Below are 20,517 nucleotides of genomic sequence, written 5' to 3'. Positions count from 1 at the left end.
ATAATTTTAAGAAAATGTTATTCCCTTTTATTTGTTTTTTTTTTATCTTTTCTTTATTACGAAACTATAAATTTTCTGCTTATGTAAATATGTTCAAATCTTTCACTTTAAAATCATGCAAATTAATCATTTAAGCTTTATATGGATTTAAAATTTTCTTGATTCGGTATTTGCCAAAGTATAAAAATTTATATAAAATCAAACCATGTTAGAAGAGTTGACGATCCAGAAGAGAATTCATGTACTTAAAGGTAATCAGAAACAGATTAAAAAGAAAAAACTCAAAAACCTAAAATCTAAAAGCTAAAAACTTAAAACTTCCGTAAAACTACTGTTTATTGAACATTAGTATTTGTTTATTTTTGTTTATTAAAAACAAAAATAATACATCTTTAATGTGGCTCTTTCAAACTCCGAAATTTTGAATATTTGAAGTTGTTGGCTCTTCTGACTCAAAAAGTTCGCGACCACTGCCTTATACACATGTAGCCAGGAAGATTATCAGGATTTTGTCAAACGCTTTTCAAATGAGTTTTTGCTTAATGATCCCGCGCCGATCCACCGGTGCATAGGGCCGTGGTAAAAGACCTCCACTGTTGACGATCCGGAGCCAGCATCTTCACCTAGTCCCAGTCAAGATTCTCGTCGACAGTTCGGATTTCAGCGGCTAGGCTTCGCCGCCACGAGTTTCTGGGTCTGCCTCTTCTTCGATGACCTTCTGGATTCCAATCTAGCGCCTCTCTGCAAATCTCGTTTTCATCTTTCCGCAGCGTGTGCCCAATCCATCTCCACTTACGTTCACGAATCCCGATTTCTAGCGCCCTTTGATGACACCGGCGATGTAGTTCCTCATTTGAGATCCAGTTGCCAGGCCACCAAGCGCGGATGATGTTCCGCGCTTGGTGGCCAATGAGCTGCTTGGGAAATAAGGAAAAGACTTGAATGCAGAATATTAGTTAAGATGCGAACCTGGAAAAAAAAGTTGGAATTGGCTCAACACAATTATCATCTTTTCAGTGCTTATCTGGAAAGTAGCTATAACTACTCCTATTATTTTTGTCTTGGAATCAGATGCACTAGGACAAACACTTGAGACTTTAGAATCAAAATCACTTCCGACTTCCGAAAGACTTCCGACAAGGAAAAATGAAGTACTAGATTGTCGGAAGTCTGTGTTTTGTTGCCAGTTCACCAGCGACGTTTCTAAAAATTATATTTAAATTCACAATATTACCTTTTATTCATATCTCCTATCTCAGCCTCCCAATGGTGCCTCCCAGTGGTGCGAGTAAGCTTAGCTGAGATCGGGTACCCAACCCCGGTGGATACTTTGTCTCGCAGCGAGCGGCTGATAGGGACCTTAGGCTGACAACCTACACTTACTTACTTACTCAACGATCCCGCGTCGATTCTCTGGCGCATAGGGCCGTGGTAAAAGACCTTCACTGTTGACGACCCGGAGCCAGTGTCTTCACGTGGTCTTAGTCAAGATTCTCGTCGACAGTTTGGATTTCGGCAGCTAGGCTTCGCCGCCACGAGTTTCTGGGACCGCCTTTGTCCTGCCGATGTCCCTCTGCATTCCATTCATGCGCCTCTGACGATCTCCAATCCATCACCAGTTATTTACGTTCCCGAATCTTGATTTCTAGCGCCCTTTGATGACACCGGCGATGTACATAGTTCCTCATTTGAGATCCAGTTGCCAGGCCACCAAGCGCGGATAATATTCCACAGGCAGCGATTCAAAAATACTTGCAGTTTTCGCGTCGGCAACGCATATTGTGCGTTTAGATAAAAAATTTATAAACGTCGTTAGTGAACTGGCATTATGGCTGACTTCCGACCAAAACACATTAAGTCGTTTTATTTAAGCGTGCGCCAAGAAATTTTCAAATCAACGTTGCCACAAATTCATTTGAATCGTTTGTGTATTTCATTCTTGCCCGTAGGAGTATACAAGCAGTGCCATACACGATGCAAATCGTGTTCACCGCGACAAAATTTCATCTAATTTCATCGCATTTGTACCAATGTTGTGTAGTCTGTGGCCCGCTTAAAGCGGGCCATAGACTACACAAATTGGCCTGTACAAATTCGATGATTCCGCGTCGATTGTTTGATCTATGCTCGCCCACACACTATACAAACATATTTCACGCGAACACAAATGATTGCTGGCGAAAACAGCAACAGCAACAAAATAAACCATCTCCACCCGGCTGGGAGAATGTTTTGTACAAAATATTTCGATCCCGACCAATTTTACTCCAACCGTTTGGGCGCTCATTCAAGCAGTGCCATACACTATGCAAATCGTGCTCACAGCGACAAAATTTCATCGAATTTCATCGCATTTGTACAAATGTTGTGTAGTCTGTGGCCCGCTTAATGTATGTAGAGATACTCTGGTGGATACAAATTTATGTGTGGCAACGATGCATATAATACACTGTTATTTTTTTTAAACACAACTGTCAAAAGTTCGGAAGTAAGTTCGGAATCGGAAGTCCGGACTTCCGAAGTAAAATTTAGTGCTGGCGCTATTATATGTGCACCAAGTTGCGCATCCGTACAACAAAACGAGTTTGACGTTTGAGTTGAAGATTGAGATTTTCATTCGTAGAGAGATCTGGCGAAATCGCCAGTCTTAAGTTAAAATCCATCCAAATAAAAAAAAAGTAATCGCCAGTCGTTACGGAGACTCACAAACGCAAACCGGGCTTTTCTGATCCGGGTTTCGATGTCTTTCTTGATATCACCATCAGGCGGTATCTGGCTACCAAGGTACTGGAAGCACTTCACTTTCTCAACTTGTTGCCCAGCTACCACGAAATTGGAAGGATTTTCTGTGTTGATCTCCATCGACTTGATCTTTCCGACATTGATTTTTAGACCTGCTGCCTTGGAGCTTTCGGTGAGGTCGTCGAGTGTCGAGTTTGCTCTGCATGTCTTGTTGTCTTTGACGAGCAAAATGATATCATCTGCCAGGTCAAGGTCGTTTAGCTGCCCCATTGTCAAAGGATTCCACGGCAATCCTAGGTTTGATCTACAATCAATCGATCCGGTCAAGGTCTTATCGATTACAATGAGAAAGATCAGCGGCGATAAGTCACACAGGATCCAGAGGGGGGTCATCGCTTGACCAAATCCTTCCATCGCCACAAAGGACCAGGCGAGAATAAGGCAACTAAGAGGACGTCACTGGAAGCCAAAAGAATTTACTCTGATGCAAGAGTGCAGCAAGTGGAATTTAAAACAAATCACGCAATAGCAGTGTTGAAAAAAAATAATGTTGCAATACTTGTAAACCCAAAATTGACTATCACTATTTTATTTTCGTGGCGTCGACCCCGATCAAGCTCCTAACATGGATTGTCATCAAAGCACAATCGAGACTCAGTCAGCTCCCATCAATTGGAATCTCTCCGCAAGTTTGTCGGTTTTCTTGTATTTCTTGTATCATCAGTTAATAGTATGTATTCATGTATATATATAATATAAGCACAGTACATATAGTCTTGCGATTTTTTTTTTGTTCTGCTTAAACTTTGTTCTATTTTTCTTGTGTTTTTTTTCCTTCATCTTAATTCATCTTTAAATTTGTAAGTGTATCTCTGTATCATTTTACCATGCCGTTCGTTTCGTCGGTTCCAAGATTGGATTTTCCGAAAAAATCAGGTTTCACGTTTACACACCATCGAACATCTTCGAAACATTGTTTTTTTTCGTCATTTTTCCACACGTAGTCAGGTTTGCGAAAACAAAACATAGAATATTTTTGCTGTCGTGTTGATTTTTTTGTGTTAATGTGTGTGTGTGTGTTCTGTTTTTAATTAACGTTTACTGTACTTTCTGAGGAAGTTTCTGGCCAGAGCGTTACATACATACCTACCTCAACCCTACGATAAGAGATGTCAGTAAGTAGAACGCTATCAGTTTGGTTTCAAATTCAATCAACCCATCCCTTACAGGCTCTGAGTTGATAACGGAGCTGACTCTGACATTTTCCGGGTTGCGGCGTTTTGTTTAGGTTCTATTGTTTACAGTTTTTCCGTTACCTTCCGAGTTGGACAAATTTTGGAGTGTCTGAGCAACTCTGATACTGAACGACTCTTAACTGGCTTATCGGTTATGTGAGTGTATCTTTCTTTTTGTGTGTGCAAGTTGGTTGTTTGTTATTGTTATTGTTTTCAATTTGACGTTTTTTTCTTAGTGTGTGTGTGTGTGTGCATTTATGTTGAATACTTAATCATCTGTGTTTGAGTTTCTACTGTTTCATTTTATTTTAAACATTTCAATGTTACTACCATTTAGCTGCATCCTCTATACTGTTTCAGTATACATTCTGGTAAAAGGAATCTTTGGACGTTTGTTTGTTTACATTTATTTCATTTGTTCAAGTATTGATTTTTTTTCTCCGTGTAAGTTTAAAATTTTTAAATATCTCTGCCGCATGTTTTTTTTATTTCATCGGTTTTTAACTTGCTAGATTGTTTGCTTCCAGCAAACAGTAAATATGCGAATGTGCTTTTTTTCTATTGTTCGATCTCCTGCTTCTGTGTTGTAGTGAGAATCTATTGTTTTCTTTTGGTACATCTATTCATCCATTGAGTTGTGTTCCGTTTATCTATTCTCTATTTTATTTTCTTGTATGTAAGTAAGTGTGAATCATAAGCCTCGTTTCAATTCATTTTCTGCTGATGGGGGCTGCAACTATTTTTCTCTTCTTTAGGTGGAGAGGTGTTCCGATACATTCAATACACATTTGTTTATGTTTTTTTTTTCAGTGTTGTAATTTCAATTGAGACAGTTATTCATTTGATGAAATTGACACAATTTTCAACATGTTGCCTTCCGGTTGATTTGCTGTGATTATGTTTTATATTTCGTCTAATCTATATTTTCAAAGTTTTGTTCAAAAACGAAGAAAACCAACCTTTTTTCAAGTTTAATCTGGAACGAGTCTTGTGTAGGTTTGGTTTAAGTACCAACAATTAATCTTACCGACATTTTCTCCACTGTTTTTATTGATAAGTTGTGTTTTGTGAACGTTTGAAATTGTATCAGTGTGATTATTAGTTTTTCTGGGTGTAAAAACGCTTCGATTTACTTATGTTTTCTTTCTCCATCTCAAATTTACATGTGCCCATTTGCTCAACCCTATTTATTCAGGTTGCATGAAACCGATAAAGTTATTTTTACTAGGAGGGAAAACCATTGTTTATTTCAGTTTTTTTTTTTGTCTAGCTTTCTTTCTTGGATTCATCGTAGTAAATATTCATTTTATTTTATTTTCTTCGGTGTATAAACGCGTGTGTGTAATCGACTTGATTCAAATATTTAGTAAAAGACAAAAATATTCCGCTAGTAATTTGATTTGATCAGATGTTTACTTTTAAAATAACGTGTTCATTATCTATGTTTCTTTTCGTTTTGTTTTGGTTAAAAATTTCCTCTGCAATTTGTCATCATCAGGTCACTCCTCATGCTTTCGGCAAGTCATTTTTTTTGTTCATTCTTTTGGCCTAACTACTGAGTTTCATTCTCGATCAAAAAATGCATTAAGATGTACAAAAATTGGGAACGATTTTTTCCGTTTATTAATTTGTTTATTTTTGTTGCATAGATAATTTTTTTTTCTTACAAAGTGTATAAAGCACGATTTTTCCTAAACGATTTAATAAAAATTAACCACTCATTCGAATAAATTCACAGAAGGGGAAAAATTCAGGTTCGATGCACCTTTTTTTATGAGTGCAGGAGCAACTTTTTTTCACTCCGTCGTTGCTTTACTTCTTTTTAACTTTTAAGTATGGCACTATTCTTGGAATAGTTTTCAAATTCGTTTTTTTCTTCATCATCCTCTTCCTTTCTAACGTTAATCTTCATATTATTTAGGATTTTTTCTTCTCTTAAATCTTTAATTTTTACACAAGTAAACACCTATCTCACTCCTTGATATCAGAATAATTAAAACTGCTGTTCGAAACATCAAATTCGGTGCAGTTTTTTCTTCTTGGTTTCTTTCTTCACTCTTCCTCCATCCATGAGACGAACATTTGAAAACATTGTAATTCTTTTTTTTTCGCTACAGTTAAGACACATACGGAATACAAGGTAGGACTTTTTTCTTCTCATCATTCTTTTTGTTTTTGCTGTAGATAAAATTTGTTTGTTTCAAAGGTATACTTTTACATTTCGATCACCGTGTTTTGCGTTGCACAAGTTTTCTGCTCAGCTGGCAGCACGGTTTTAGCCATGGAGAAACCGGCTGACCGTGCGATGCCAAGCCAATTTATTATTGTTTAATTTTTTTTTAACAGTTGAAAATGCTTTGTTTTTCTCTCCGTGCTTTTGAGTTCGTTTTGGCTTCGTTTGAAAATGAGAGCTGAATTTTTGTGGAAGCTTGTTTTTTTTTTCGGAAAAGTGTTGCTAGATTTGTGGTTTTTCGAATGACTCTACAAATTCACCTAACTGATAACTTGTTGTTCCTCAGAGTTGTGACAAACAGCTTTAAAACTTTGAAATGAAATGTCATTTGCAAAAAAGAAAACTATTCAGAGTTTGAAATTTGGTTCCCTATCACGGACATCTGTTTTGAGGCTCTTTAGGCTAACTGATTTAATCCATTAAGGGGGGGGTAGGGTCTAACACTTTCAAAAAATCGATTTTTTAATTTTTTAATTTTCTTATTGTAAAACATTTCAAGAATGTTGTGTCAAATTTTCAAGTCAATTGAAGCAAAACTGTAGAAGTTATAGGCCTTTATCTCCTCCTATCTAATACTGCAAGAAAGCAAGAGCAGAAACTTCAAACGCGTTTTTCTCGAAAGCACATTTTTAAAGTCCGTGGACATCGTCATTTGAAAACTACTTATCCGATTCTTTTCAAATTTGGAACATATTTTCTACATATAAAATACCAGACCCCAACGTTTTGCTTTTTTCATTTTTTTACTTTGGGGAGATTTTAGAGGTGAAAAATGGCGGATTTTTAAGTGAAAAATCGTAGTTTTTACTTCAAACAGCCACAAAAATTTCATAAAAATATTTTTAAGTAAAATAAAAACGTTGGGGTCCAGAAAAACATCTATTAAAAATATTTTGCTCTGATTTTTTGATTTCAGATGATTCTGTGCTGAGATACAGTGTCCACCGCAAATCCTGTTTTCTAAAAGGCATCCTCGAAAATGCTCCGTCACCGGCTCATTTTTCAATATTTTTCTACGAAAAAATTACTAAATGTTCTTTTAACAATGCTTTGTATAATGCAAAAAATTTGAATACATTTGTTTGAACGATAGCTCTAGAAAAAAATCGTGAAAATGGTGTTTTTTTATACCCGTTAGACCCTACCCCCCCCTTAACAAAAGGGCATTACAATTAATTTCTCATAAGGAAGGAGTCAATATCTTACTCCGCCGCAAAGATGTCAATAAAATTTGTCCAATTTTTACTGAAAACTCCACAAGAATCTTCCAAACAGAATTTACTTGAGCGTACCTATGTATATCTATTGTTTTTTAATGTTTTTTTTTGTAGCACTTCTTATAGTCTTGGAAAGTTTGTAAACCAGTTGTAGACCAGTTCATAGAGCTTCTGACAGGCAAAAACAATGATTCTGGATCTCATCACTTTTAGAAGAACCTAGTTTTCTTCTAAAAAAAGCCAGCGGAAATTCAACAGGCTTATTTTTCGGTTTTGCAACAAGGTTTCAATATGTGGGATTTTTATTCCAAATTTTCCATAAAATAGTTGCCGAAATCCTCTTGACGTTGAAAACTCCAAATTTTTGCTATTTTTGCCAATACTGATTGTATATTTTATTGATTAAGAAAAAAGCATCAAAATGAATTGTTTATAATGTAAAGAAATGAAATGTAATAATTTTTCTGTTAAATTTAGATTTAAATCAAGGATCGGAAAGTAGACAAATTTAGTTAAACCAACGCCAATGTGGAGAAGGGATGAAGAATGTACAGAATTAAAATAAAAGTTATAAAAAAAAATTGAAAACACTGGAATAGAAGCTCAAAAAACAAAAACACAAATCAGTTGTTGGTCAAATCCTGTGAGAGACGGACGTGTTATAGTGAGATTCTGAATTATGATTCAGATTGATCGTCAGTTCACGACCATGGCGTAGTTGGCACGATGAGCGCAGATTTGAAAGACTGCTGCTTTGTTTTGGTTTAATAGGCTACTACTTTGTTTGTTTTGGAATGATTCCAGTTCCGGTAAATAAGACGGACTAAAAAAGCGCTTATTAGACTGCTGCTACTTTGTTTTTTTTTGAAATGATGCCAGTTCCGGTAAATAAGACGGACTGAAGAAGCGCAGATTTCAAAGGCGGCTGCTTTGTTTGTTGTGAAATGATGTCAGTTCCGGTAAATAAGACGGACTGAAGAAGCGCTGATTAGAAAGACTGCTATTGTGTTTGTTTTGAAATGATTCCGTTTCCGGTGACCAAGACCTACTGAAAAAGCGCAGATTTCAAAGGCAGCTGTTTTGTTTGTTTTGAAATTATTCCAGTTCCGGTAAATGAGACGGACTGAAAAAGCGCAGATTTCAAAGGCGGCTGCTTTGTTTGTTATGAAATGATGTCTGTTCCGGTAAATAAGACGGACTGAAGAAGCGCTGATTAGACTGCTGCTACTTTGTTTGTTTTGAAATGATGTCAGTTCCGGTAAATAAGACGGACTGATGAATCGCAGATTGTAAAGGCAACTGCTTTGTTTGTCATGAAATGATGTCAGTTCCGGTAAATAAGACGGACCGAAGAAGCGCTGATTAGAAAGGCTGCTATTGTGTTTGTTTTGAAATGATTCCAGTTCCGGTGACCAAGACCTACTGAAGAAGCGCAGATTTCAAAGGCAGCTGTTTTGTTTGTTTTGAAATTATTCCAGTTCCGGTAAATAAGACGGACTGAAATAGTGCAGATTTCAAAGGCGGCTGCTTTGTTTGTTTTGAAATGATGTCAGTTCCGGTAAATAAGACGGACTGAAGAAGCGCAGATTGTAAAGGCTACTGCTTTGTTTGTTTTGAAACGATGTCAGTTCCGGTAAATAAGACGGACTGAAGAAGCGCAGATTGTAAAGGCTACTGCTTTGTTTGTTATGAAATGATTCCAGTTCCGGTAAATAAGACGGACTGAAGAAGCGCTGATTAGACTGCTGCTACTTTGTTTCTTTTGAAATGAAGCCAGTTCCGGTAAATAAAACGGACTGAAGAAGCGCAGACTGTAAAGGCTGCTATTGTGTTTGTTTTGAAATGATTCCAATTTCGGTGACCAAGACCTTCTGAAGAAGCGCCAGATTTCAAAGGCAGCTGTTTTGTTTGTTTTGAAATTATGTCAGTTCCGGTAAATAAGATGGACTGAAGAAACGCAGATTGTAAAGTCTGCTGCTTTGTTTGTTATGAAATGATGTCAGTTCCGGTAAATAAGACGGACTGAAGAAGCGCTGATAGGAAAGGCTGCTACTTTGTTTATTTCGAAATGATTCTAGTTCCGGTAAATAAGACGGACTGAAGAAGCGCAGATTGTAAAGTCTGCTGCTTTGTTTGTTTTGAAAAGATGTCAGTTCCGGTAAATAAGACGGACAGAAGAAACGCAGATTGTAAAGGCTACTGCTTTGTTTGTTATGAAATGATGTCAGTTCCAGTAAATAAGACGGACTGAAAAAGCGCTGATTAGAAAGGCTGCTACTTTGTTTGTTTTGAAATGATGTCAGTTCCGGTAAATAAGACGGACTGAAGAAACGCAGATTGTAAAGGCTACTGCTTTGTTTGTTATGAAATGATGTCGGTTCCGGTAAACAAGACGGAATGAAGAAGCGCAGATTTCAAAGGCAGCTGTTTTGTTTGTTTTGAAATTATTTCAGTTCCGGTAAATAAGACGTACTGAAAAAGCGCAGATTTCAAAGGCTACTGCTTTGTTTGTTATGAAACGAAGTCAGTTCCGGTAAATAAGACTTTGTTTGTTTTGAAAAGATGCCAGGACTGAAGAAGTGAAAATCTTTTGAGAGATGGTCGTGTTAAAGCTAGATTCAAATTAATCGTCAGTTCACGACACCACTGGCGTAGTTGGCACGATGAGCGCAGATTTGGAACGCTGCTGCATTGTTTGTTTGAAAATGATTCCAGTACCGGTGAATAAGACGGACTGAAGAAGCAGTTATTGATCTAATCCTGTGAGAGACGGACGTATTAAAGCGAGATTCTGAATGAATTATGATTCAGATTAATCGTCAAATGCTTTCCTTCAGTTCAAACCATCATATTCAGCCTGCTTTGACCGCATTCATGAGTGAGAACCAGACAACTATATTTATTGCTGAATAGACGCGTATTTTGACTCACGTTGCAATATATTTTGGATTGAATGTTTTGACTTTGACAACTTTTTTTTTAAATACCCGACGTTTCGACCATTTTTGTTGGTCTTTCTCAAGAGAAGTGTCTAAAGTTTTGCTATCCAGCCGTTGGAAAAAAAAACAAATTTGAAAATAACAGCTGTTGGATCATTCCCTTGAGAAAGCCCCTCAAAGAGGTTGTTCACTTGAAATCCGAAATCGAAAGATAGCTATTAGATGTTTAAGCTGTAAAACAGCTTAAACGGTCGATGACATAAATACAGTCCAGTCAGTATAGTCAGTGCTGCAACTCAAGGTTTTTTTTAATCAGTTTTTCAGTGGAAAAAAAACTACTTTTCGATATCAGCGGTAAACGGAAAGCGTTCTGCAAACTTGATTAACAGTTTGTGATTACACTAATCAGGGGGAGGCAACCCTAGTTTGATAATGCCTTTCCGAGCATCTTTTCTGGAAAGCCTTGAGTCCTTCAAATGGGAGCAAACCTGGCAACACTGTTTCCATCGAAAAAAAAGCTTCCTCCTGAATTGCTGTCTTTCACAATAAAGCACAAATCGTTTAGTCGCATTCCTAGCAAAGGGGGACACAACATACCGAAAAATCGGCCAAGATAACTAATGTACATAGCTAGAGAAACAGAAACGTAGGTAATTTTCTATGTTCAAGTCATTCTTCTTCTGAAACCAAAACTGAGATTGCACAATTCTTCTTTTTTTCGTTTTTGTATCTTCACTTAAGAAATAGTCACACGTAGTGTGGCGCGATGACACACATCCAGACATGTATGTACGTTGTACTAGTAGTGTTTGTGAAAATTTATTTTTCAGACGGTATTGAAATGTTTTCTTTACAGTTTGGTTTTTTTTCTCTTACTTTTATAGCTCACTTGCAAAATTGGGTGACACTTATTAGCATTCGTTGTTCTGTGAATTTTTTTCATAAAAATTTATAGATTATACTTTTCGCTTCTCAATCTTCCTTCCGATTTACTATCTAATCACTTGTTGTTTTTTGTATCCCCCCTTTTTTAAATTTCAAACAATTTTTACCTTGGGGGGATATCGAAACCATTGAGTTATTTTTAAATCCTTTTATTTTTAGTTTAATGAATTACATCCATTGGTTTTCTAATTTTCTTACTTTTCTTCCGTTTAGTTAAATTGTAATAATCCCTCTAATTCTTCTTTAATTTGTTTCATTTCTTTTTTGTTCTGTTATCACAAATAAGTCGATTACTATTATTAGGTATCATAATGCATCATTAGCTTGAGAACGACATCACAACATCTACCGGCAGAACAAATAAAATCTCCTTAGCATCTTTCGTTTTGTTTTGTTTTCTTTTTTTTATCTCTTTTTGTCTTCCCCTTGAATACTATTGGCCTAAACTTTTTGGGTATTCATACCTCTACATGGAAAAACTTGATTTAAGTTCGGTCGGAGATTTTGTTTTTCTTGAGGTTTTTTTTTCTTCTTTAAAACATTGATTTCATCTCTCACATTGAAGGTACTTTCGTTACAACTTTTCTAGTTTTGAAATATTTTAGTAATATGTATATTGATTTATGCACTTTCTCTCGATGACTGGACGAATTCTGTAGGCTTTAATCGGTCCGATTCTTTTTTTTTCTATCCCTGCCAACATTTTTTTCCTCTTCTCACAACTCTTCGATTAACCGAAACTATTCTCTTTTGTTTTCCCGAAGATCCGTTCTCAAAATTAGACTCCCAAGAACGATTGATCACTCACACAATCGAACAGGATAAACGAAAAATGGGATCCATATTGTTTGTTTCGTTTCTTTTGATTCGTTTGAACTTTTTTTTAGGAAAAAAAAACTAGCGAAAAACCCGAATAAAAATAAGGACACTTATTGTTGGGGAAACAGCTCTAAAAACGAAGCTAAAAACTATCTTAAAGTAGATAAAAGTAAATAACATTTACACATGCACTGATGCCGACGTTGATTGATTGATTGATCGATCGATTCCCACCAAAAGATGGCGCTTGTTCGTGCACTCGACTTAGTAGTAGTTCTAGTTCCAAATAATTGATTAAAGGAAAATAATACGTCTCAAACACAGTTAAACATAGTTTTGTTTTGTTTTTTTTTTCTTTTCCGTTTGTTTCATTTGCTCCAAAACTCTAAGGCACAATTAATAAAACTTTAATACGAGTTAACTTACACACACGTACATTCCGGGATTCGAAAAATAGAGGGTCTAATAGACTAATACAGGGAAAATAAACTTCTTTAAAATCTACAAGAATACACCAACAACAACGAAAAAAGAAAACCTTTCAAGTAAAGAGTGTCAAGGCTTTTGGATGGTTGGTTGGTTGGTCTTTTTGTTGTTTTGTTTTGTTTTTGATTATCAGCTGTTCTTCTTCTTCTTCCTCTTCTTGTCCTTCCTTCGTCAATCTGGCGGCGCTGACGGCGTCTTCGTTGAGGTGTCGCTAGAATAGCCGGTGGTCCTTCGAGCCGGATCGCGGCCGTTTCAATTGTACGGCGCCGAGAACATGTCGATGTTTTCCAGCTCCAGATCGGCCAACGGTTGGTAGGGCATGTGGTTCACCTGGTCATTCTCTATGTTGTAGCTGTTTTTCGGCGGTTTGCAGGAAACATATACAGACCATTGTCGTTTGGGACGTTCGTGTGTTTGTGTCAGTGTGTTTTTTTTTGGATGGACAACGGGAATTGGTGATTTGTATGTAAAACACATGATAATGGAATGAAATAATAAAGGAAAGAAAAAAAGATTATAAATCATAAACGATTCATCATTCTACGAACACAAATGATTTCATAAATATATATAAATATAAAGGTATAAGAAGTTTCGAGAGTTTATGTATTGTTATAGCATAACACGTTTATGTCCAGAATAAAGCTTCGTAACTGGAGTTGAAGAGAAGGTGTGTAGAAAAGGGGTGGCGCATGCAAAAGAAAAATTGAAATAAAAAAAGGAACAAGATAAAGTAGATTATTAGTACTAAAAATGTTAGTAAGGTGTTTAGGAGTTCTCTTCTATTATGTTGGCTTCCTACCGGTGCAAAAGTTTAAGCGGCTTAACCGAATAGGCGTTGAAGCGACGGCTGCAAAAAATATAAGTTTTTTTTCCTAATGACATTTTCTATTGTTACAAATAATTATAACTAGGGTGCTTTTCAAACCATTCTCACACATTCTATACAATAAATGAAAAAAAAAAATCATGAAAACAATTGGTACAAGGTAACTACCCTATGGTATACTTCAGTTAATCGGAACAGAAAAGAAATCATTTTATCAATAAATGATAACGTGATAACGACTTCTTAATGGAAAAAATTTAAATCCAATAGGACGTTGCTAGCATCATTGATGGCGACTTTTTTCCATTGGCCATACTTAAGAATCAATGTAGTAAGCCTTGAATTGAATAGTTTTCTGAAATGGCAATTTACGAGATTAAAATTTTTCCTCTTCCAATAGGTTGGAACAAATTTGTAACCCTTCTTCTGTCACTTGAAGTTGAAACATCACGAGGGCTAAGAGATAATTAATAAATAAAACAAATTTGCAATAAATTAGAACATATCAGAAAAAAGCTTAGAGTGCAATAAACTTGTATACACTGCAGAAAAACCAAAAATAGAGTTATTTGATACCAGAGATATGAAAAAATCTGGAATACAAAAGAAGAAAAAATTGTCGTCTTCTACAGTTTGACTTTAACTCTTAGAAAAAAATAACCCCTTCAATATTTTCGGAAAAATCAAAGGAGTAGGTGACAAAAGAAGAATTTGATATTTGTTTCAGCCTTACTTATAGTGTTTTCGTTTATTATCAAATTTTATCGCATCTTCCTTAAATTTTAATGAATAAATTGAGGCGTTTTTAATTTAAACTAGCTGACCCGGTGTGCATTGCTAAAATCAATGAAACTTAGGAAATCATTCAAATTTCGATTCATTTTTTTCTAAAAAGAGTACTGCAATTTGAGTTTTGATTTGTAATACAAAGAAGATAGTTTCAAATTTTCTGGATTGATTTTTTTTGTTATTTTCAAAAACTGATCTAAAATTCGTTTTTCAATTATTGTTTTCAATTTTCCGAGCTATGCACGAAAACTCATCACGTCTCTTCTCTGAAAGAAGGAAGGAATCTTAAGTCATCATGGGAAGAAAAATTTCGTATGCAAGTACACTCTGGTTCCTTTTATTTACTTAATAAAAATAGTTACATAAAACTTGTATGGGAGCCCTCTTACCCCGTTCTGGCTCTCTCCTGGACGAAGAGAGGGATCTCTAAAAATCATAGAAAAACACTTTTCGCACCCAAAACAATCCCATGTAAAATCAGGTTTCACTTGCATGATTAGTTCTTGAGCTAATTTGAAGAAGTTATTTTATGACCTCAAAGAATCATAGAATCATTTTTAGTACTCAAATACCAAATTTGGTTTAATTTGTCAAAAAGTTATCGAGTTATGCCAAAAAAATTTGTGGATGCCCCCTCCTCCTGTTCTTTCTACCCACGGGAAAAGAGAACTTGAATAACCATGAAGACATCCTTCGTTCCCAAATACATCTCCGTGCTAATTTGTTTCCCATTTGTTCGATGAGTTCTCAAGTTTAGACAAAAATTTAACAAGAGACCTCCCATCCCCCCCCCCCTTCCCTTTTAACTTCCAAATAATCTAAACGTTTATGGTACACAAATATCCTCAACTGCCAAATTCGGTTCCATTGGTTGAATAGTCATAAAAAAAACTTGCATGGGAGACTCTCTCCAACGTATCTCTTCACTGGAAAGAGGGAGGGGTACCAAATAATCGAAGAAACTCGTACCAAAATAACTGCCTCCGCCATTGTTCCATTTGCTTGATTAGTGATCGAGTTCGACCGAAACAATTGTATGAAAGCGATTCTCCATTCCACTTGCTATCCCTCATCTAGATAGGGAGGGATCTCAAATAATCAGAAAAACATTTCTCGTATTCAAATAATCCCCCATACTAAATGTGGTTCCATTTGCTTTATCGGTTCTAGAGTTATGAAATTGTTGAAGCCTAGTTACAAGTTACATGATGAGAGTGAAAACTTGTGACCTATGTTTTTTAAGCTTATAGTCTTATTCCTTTTCGAAACCTTATCTATAAAAGAATCGAGGCTTGAAAAATTTATGAATGAATGCTGCCAAAAGTTTTGAAGATTTTGATATTCAAAGTTTAATTTCAAAAACCCAAGCTATTTTATCTAAAACTTTGGCAAAATTCGGGCATTTATTTTCACAATACTCAATCCAAAATCCGAGCAATATACGGACAAAATTTATGCTGAAATCTAGGAATTATTCAGTAAAAAAATTTAAATTTCAATATCTAATATGAATCATGTGAGGTTGATTCAACAATGAAGAATATCCCAACTGTAGATCGTTAAAATGGACCAGTGTGCCATGTCCAGTCGAACCATGGATAAACGAGAGTCCAGGAGACCGAATTTTTTTTCTCGCTTTAAAAGGTTTCTCACTTATCAATGTTTGGTTTTTTAGAGGTTCTGGGACTACTTTTCATCCTTATAGAAGTTTTCTCCAATCCAGTCAATATACCTTTTCAAGAACTAATTGAAGAGATTTCGACTGGTAGAAGTAAATAAGAACATTATGATGCCTGAAGTAAATAACAAAGCCAAATCCAGTCCATGTATAGTGTACAGCTTATGATAAAAATTTGTCCAATATACTTATGTAGAAATGAAAGATGCATAACTTTCAGTTTAATAGTAGTTGCTCTATCATCCTCAATAAATTTTTTCATATTTATTTGTTTGAAAGGGCTCATCCCAAAGAACTTTTTCTAGATTGATGTTTTCTAGAAAAAGTTCTTTTATAAAACAACGGAAAAGAAAAACCGTGTAAATGGCAAGCCGAGGATTCGATTCTCGGTGCTTGTAGGAGTGTAAAAGAGGAACTTTCTAGAACAATGACTACTGTCAAATCGTATCCGAAATCAGTTTGATACCAAAACTCGAATTGAAAAATGTCCATGCCTTGGATTTTATTAATAAAACCAAGAAAAAACTATCGCTCTTTGATGTTTTGTACTCTCACATACAGAGGTTATTTGCTATGAACATTCCCGACCCTGATAAGTTCACTCGATTATAGAGGTTTCCGATTCATCCAGATTCGTCTGTTTCTAAAAATCATTTCCATTGTGAATTTCAATAAAAATTTTAGAAACGTCGCTGGTGAACTGGCAACAAAACACAGACTTCCGACAATCTAGTTCTTCACTTTCCTCTGTCGGAAATCTTTCGGAAGTGGGATGTCCGGACTTACGAAGTAAAATTTAGTGCTGGCGCGTTAATATCTGTCTGTCTATCTTTAGTGTTCCCTATAGACTCGCGAACTACGAAACCAATTTGCATAAAATTTGGCAGGAAGGGTCTTTGGGGGCCCGGAAAGCTTCATATAACAGTTTAAGACCCCTCTCCCTCTTTGGAACAGAGGAGCAGGCCTCCTAAACAAAAAAAAAAAGCATGTTCGAATAACTCGAGAACTGACCCTGTAAATGGAACAACATTGGCCATGGGAATGTTTTTAGTTACGGGGAATGTTTCTATCCTGTTTTGGTACCCCTTTTTTCTTCTGGAAGGAAAGGAACTAGGAAAAGGGGAGGGGTGCTCCCATATTATTTTGATGCATAGCTTGAGAACTAATCGCGCCTGTTCGATAATGAACAAGTCATTCCGTATGGTGTGCCCAGCAAACATTGTTGTAGCTATATTCTTATGCTGATTTTATATATACATTATGGAATGATCGAATGAATGTTGAAACAAAAGCATTTACCTACTAAAGTGGAGGCAATATACATACATAAATAACGACGGAAACTACACCAATTGGGCGTTTTGCGACGTCTTATTCATACCTATCGGAAAAATACTAGAGAGCTCAAGATTTTGCTCTCATAGCGTTCAAATCGTTGCCAGCGAAAATATTTTTCTGGTTCTCTCATTGGTCAATATTACTCCATTCCCATCTGATTTTTAGCCATCTGGATTCAATGCTGGTTGCAGAGAGAACATGACGATGATTTTCTCACTTGAAGTCCGCGCGGGATCAAAATCATTCAAAAATATACAAACATATTTACATTTAAATTTCTATCATATCTGATTTAAACTGTCTTCAGACGACATTTTATAAGAACTTTTCACTATTCAGTTGGAATTGCGATTCGCAACACCATTTAACGATTTAAGTTATCATTTCTGATACGATTCCATGAATAGCTGGGTGGATACCCCGTAGTGAGATGTGCTAACGGTCGCTAATCTCTCGAATTCTCACGTCTCACCAGCGTTGCCAGATTGCAAACAGCTCAAACCCGTAAGTTTGACTTAAAACGGAAAATGTACTGATTTTGGCAAAACGAAATCTGATGATTTTTTTATGATCGTCAGGCAGAATTTCCGCTTATTCGCAGAATCCCTATAATTTTCTCGATAATCCATAGAAATTCCGTAGGAAATGCCGAAAAAAATCCGTAGATCTCGAGCATCGATTCGTAGATCCCTAGAAGTGATTAAAATCCGGAGATCAAGGGATCCGTAAATATGGCAACGCTGCGTCCCACTGCTACACCATCGGCGGAGCAACCTGAGCGACATCCAGAGAGCCGAAACTGGAGAACTAAACAAACGGCAATAAAAAAGTTAAGTCTGATTCGAACCATCGAAAAGTATAGTCGCGTTTCTGAACCATTCGAAAACCCTTAATAAGTTAAAATGAAACTTGTTCCCACACGGTGGGAAAGTGCTCCCAGAAAAGTTGAGTGTTTGTTCGAAGTGGTGTTTAGTGGTTCGGAGATAGTTTTACAGTCCGCTAGCTATCGAGGGTGAAGTGTAAGGACAGTGAAGTGTCGATCATAAACAGTGCCAATGAATTCAAATAAAAAACCCTTCTTCCCACTTTTTTGCCTAATAAGATACCAAGTTACGGCCTTCGACAAAGTTGTACAGCGAAAAATTTCCCTTTAGAAAATTCATAAGTCATAACAAAATAAAAACCATGAGCAGGCTCGGTTCCACAGAAGAAACAAAAATGATGTTGATTTTTCAATACAAAATATCCAATTTTCCCATACAAACCTCAAAAGATCGAATTTATTCATGTAAACGTTACTTAAAAATTCTGCAAAAAGTCATGCATGAGGTTTAAACCAAAACGAAGCATTTTAGAACTCAAGGTATGAGAAATTGCAAAATGACCCCAAATCGAGACTCAGTCTTTTGTGACAACCCCGCTCTCCCCATTCACTGGACAACCAAGCAGAAGAAACATGTTTAAATAACTCGATAACTGATGAAAATGGTACCAAATTGGGCATGGGAGTGTACTTGGGTACAAGCAATGTTTCCAAGGTGGTTTGGTACCCCTGCTCCCTTCTAATGGGTAGGAAGAAAGGGGGAGGGGGGCTCCCATACCTTTTTCTAAACAACTTATCGAGCAAATGAAACCAAATTTGGCATGAGAGGGTTTATGGATAGGAGAAGGTTTCAGAACCCTTCCTCCTCCCATTGGTAAGAGAGAAAGAGGGAGGGGGTTTCAACCTTTGTTTGCATAACTCGAAAACCAATCGAGCAAATAAAACCAATTTAGGAATGGGAAAGTAATTTGATACAAGCAATCTTTCTATGCTGGTTTGAGACCCCTCCCATATATTTTTTGCACAACTCTAGATAAAACTGCCAACGGATAGGAGAAATCTTTGATAGCATGAGACCCTTTCATCTATTCAGTACTAAAAATGGAGAACGGAGGACTCCCATGCAATTTTAAAGAGAAGGCTTAGTTATATTTTTAATTTTAACTCGAAAATAAATCGAGCAAACAGGATCAAATTTGGCATGGGAGAGTAATTGGGTTCGAGATAAATCTTTCTATGATGGTTTGAAATTCCTCCCTCCTTTAAGTGGGAAGATTAAAAGCGGAGAGTAGGGCTCCGATAAATTTTTTTAACATAATTCAGAAAACTGATCACACAAAGTGAAACAAATTTGCCATGGTACGGTATTGCGATACGAGAATGGTTTCTAGTATCATTTGAGACCCTAGAATAGAAATAGAAAGGATAAGAGGGGCTCCCATACAAATTTTTGCCTAAATCAAAAATTTAACTAGCAAAGGAAAACAAATTTGGCATTGGAAGGAGATTGAGGAATCAAACTAACATAACAAAATGTTTCTATGATCATTCGTCTTCCAAAGGGTATATGGCAGGGAGGGGGGAGTTCTATATAATATTTTTGGCATAACTCGAGAGCTTATCAAGCAAATGAAATCGACTTAACGAGAATTTTTTCTATTATTAGTAGGTATCCTTTCCGCATTTCAGTGGAAAATAGAAAAGAGGGAAGGGGCTCCCATACATACTTTTCTGTATCACTTTTGTGCGACTTTACTGTAACCAAATTTGGCATGGCAAGCACTTGGCTACGGGAAATGTTTCTATAATTATTCAATACCCCTTCCTTTTTTTCTCGTAAAGAGACGGGAAAAGGAAGAATAGCTCCCTTACACGTGGTTGGACGTAATTTGAAAACTTATCAATAAAATGGAAAAATGTGAAACCTATCCAAAAACGGTTTCTAACGAAGCTCAAGACCCCTCCCCACAAGTTTCCAAGTCCAAATTTCATATTTCAAACAATTTTATCTTTGTATTGTAATTCGAAATTCAAGTTGCAGTTCTCATTTTCAAGATGTTCTGTGTTAGATTTAAAAACATGTAGTTTGAATATTTTTTAAAAATTTCATTGATTGAACTTTTTTTTTTCAAACTAAAAAATCGATAAAATTGAGGAATTCGACAAAACTGAAAAATCAACAAAATTGTCAAAAATTCCGGAATTATTGAAATCTATAAACTGACAAAATTATTAAATTTGAAAAACTAAAATGCTATCTATCAATTTTGAACATGTTTTCCATATTACGGTTGTAAAGCTTCTCCTGCAAATTTTTATCAATTTGGGTTATTATGTCAAATTCGATATTTTTTACCGACATTTTGTACATTTTGCAGCAATTATTAAGCGACAAAATGATTAAAACTTTCGAATTTGACAAACTGATTAGCTGGTAATTTGCC

General features: G+C 36.2%; 1 protein-coding gene across 1 annotated transcript in view; it reads left to right on the top strand.

Moving 5' to 3' along the window:
- The window catches only part of LOC129740062 (high affinity copper uptake protein 1), a 409,058-nt gene that overhangs the window by 384,580 nt on the left and 3,961 nt on the right, over window positions 1-20,517 (top strand). The gene's annotated exons all lie outside the window — the stretch shown is intronic.

This window comes from Uranotaenia lowii, chromosome 1, assembly GCF_029784155.1.
Source record: "Uranotaenia lowii strain MFRU-FL chromosome 1, ASM2978415v1, whole genome shotgun sequence".
Lineage (NCBI taxonomy): Eukaryota > Metazoa > Arthropoda > Insecta > Diptera > Culicidae > Uranotaenia > Uranotaenia lowii.
This window is presented reverse-complemented; position numbering and strand designations above follow the sequence as displayed.